Source organism: Halictus rubicundus, unplaced genomic scaffold, assembly GCF_050948215.1.
Source record: "Halictus rubicundus isolate RS-2024b unplaced genomic scaffold, iyHalRubi1_principal scaffold0571, whole genome shotgun sequence".
In the NCBI taxonomy this organism is placed as follows: Eukaryota; Metazoa; Arthropoda; class Insecta; order Hymenoptera; family Halictidae; genus Halictus; species Halictus rubicundus.
The window spans coordinates 72,501-75,000 of NW_027489112.1; the positions used below are offsets into that span (position 1 = coordinate 72,501).

At 48.6% G+C, this 2,500-nt stretch overlaps 1 non-coding gene and 1 pseudogene across 1 annotated transcript; both read left to right on the top strand.

The window, feature by feature from the left end:
* The first annotated feature begins 899 nt into the window (after positions 1 to 899).
* LOC143364473 (5.8S ribosomal RNA) lies at positions 900 to 1,054 on the top strand. The gene has a single exon (XR_013084143.1). It is a non-coding gene; the product is annotated as a 5.8S ribosomal RNA (ribosomal RNA).
* Positions 1,055 to 2,396: 1,342 nt separating this feature from the next.
* Positions 2,397 to 2,500, top strand: part of LOC143364470 (large subunit ribosomal RNA) — a 5,305-nt pseudogene continuing 5,201 nt past the window's right edge.

Below are 2,500 nucleotides of genomic sequence, written 5' to 3' on the forward strand. Positions count from 1 at the left end.
ATCGAGTTCGCGTATGACATAGAGCACAAAACGTCGCCGCATGCGTGTTCGTTGACGAACACGTATATTCGAGAGGACCGGCTGCGTAGCTCGCGTAAAGCTGTGTGCGATTCTGACACTCTACTCTCTGTGTGGCGATAATACAGTGCACAAGAGCTTGGGACGAACGATCGCGCACGGCCAGAGCCGGCTGTGAAGTCCGCTAGTATCGAATAATCTTTCTCCGTGCACAATTGGAAATGTGTTTCGAGAGGACCGGCTGCGTAGCTCGCGTAAAGCTGTGTGCGATTCTGACACTCTACTCTCTGTGTGGCGATAATACAGTGCACAAGAGCTTGGGACGAACGATCGCGCACGGCCAGAGCCGGCTGTGAAGTCCGCTAGTATCGAATAATCGTTCTCCGTGCACAATTGGAAATGTGTTTCGAGAGGACCGGCTGCGTAGCTCGCGTAAAGCTGTGTGCGATTCTGACACTCTACTCTCTGTGTGGCGATAATACAGTGCACAAGAGCTTGGGACGAACGATCGCGCACGGCCAGAGCCGGCTGTGAAGTCCGTTAGTTATCGAGTTCATTCTCCAATAAGAGAGAGGAGGAGGAGAAGTGTCGGGATCCAGTATCGGGTTGTCTATGATCCCCGTCGTTTTCTGAATTCTCCTCCTGTGTTTTCCACTTTAAAGGTTTTTCAATGTATTTTCCGCCCGGCCGTCGGATACGTGTGCGCATTGCAATCGCGTACTCGCGACGGTTTCCGTTTCTACGGACGATCGTGTGTCGTCCTTAAAAACGACGCCTGAATCTCCTTCGCGCGCTGGTTGGAGCTTTCAGGTATCGGCGTTCTTATGAACCGCAGAACAAGAGACATAATTATATATTGATTATAAATCAAATTATACGATTACCCTGAACGGTGGATCACTTGGCTCGTGGGTCGATGAAGAACGCAGCTAATTGCGCGTCAACGTGTGAACTGCAGGACACATGAACATCGACATTTCGAACGCACATTGCGGTCCACGGATACAATTCCTGGACCACGCCTGGCTGAGGGTCGTTTACGTAACCAAATACTGCTTGCGTTGCTCTTGTAAGTCCCCGCCGTCGCTTACCTCTCCATGTCGAATTTTGTGGAGGGCGCAAAGAGCGTTTCTGAGTCGGGTTGCAAAGATGCTACGTACGAGCGAACGATGGACGTTTCGTCGGCGTTTGACGCGGTTCTGTGAAAATTGCAAATTTTACATTGCGTCTAACGGTCTTCGTGAGAAGAAGGAAATAGGAATGGGTATCACATTCGGACTTGCGTGAGTGTTTTGCGGCGTCGTGAGTCGTATTTTCAATACGACCGCCCGTGAACACCGCTCCGACGATCGAAATCTCTCTCTCCTCTCTCTCTGGAACGATTCGCATTGCGGAAGAAGCGTTTCACTCTCGAACATTTTACGCGCTCCCGACGTCGTCTGAAATGATGCGTATACGAAAGGTATAAGAGTCTCAAGAGACTACAGTGAATGGACACAAATAAAGAAAGAGATACCGGACACCCGTGTAAAATCTGTGTGCGCAACTGTGGCGTGCAACGTAAGCCCCAGGGAGATGATATATAAAATAAAATACGTCTGTGCGTGGATGTGTCTCTCTACACATAATTGCGGCGGAGGGTCGTCGTTGCCAGCGACTTCGACAAACATATTCTTAGAGTTCGCGAGACAGTGGTCTCTCGTTCTACGAACGCTTTGATGACTGATGGACATAGCAACATTTGGCATTGTGCGGGATGCGCACGCGTACTTGTATCGGGTCGAATAATTTCCCCGTCGTCGCGTGTCCTCGCTAATCCGTTGCGGATTCCATCGCCACGTTCGTTGAATTGAATGACGACCGAGATCTCGTGTCTCTTTGGTTTGATCGATGATATCGCGTCGTGCAGCGTTTCTGTACCCCCGTGTGTCTAGTGTAGTAGAGAAACCCCACCGGGTGTTGAAAATATATATACTCCTCTATGGAGTGGCTTTCGAACATCGTTGTCACCACAACGTGTTGTCACGCAGAGCACGAGAAGGTGAAGGTGAAAACAAACCTTTGTCGGTCGCCCCATGTCTTTTTTTCTTCATTGTCGATCGCGAGACCGCGCGATCTGTCGGTCGTCCAGTCCCCGGAAGTTCTTTTCGACGGACGTTAAAGTTAACCGGCCGATCGTCTAGCGAGAGTTTCCGATCGACGAACAAAATGAAGAAATCTCTATATATACATTATATAGAGAAAAGACACTTTGGTGTGGCGCATAAGATATATGGTTTTGTTTTTTTTTTTTTTTTTTTTTTGTGCTCCTCTGTACGTTCTCGCGTACTTTTAATGCTTTCGGTGAAATATACGAAACATTTTTTTTTCACGTTTGACGACCTCAGAGTAGGCGAGATTACCCGCTGAATTTAAGCATATTACTAAGCGGAGGAAAAGAAACTAACAAGGATTTCCTTAGTAGCGGCGAGCGAACAGGAAT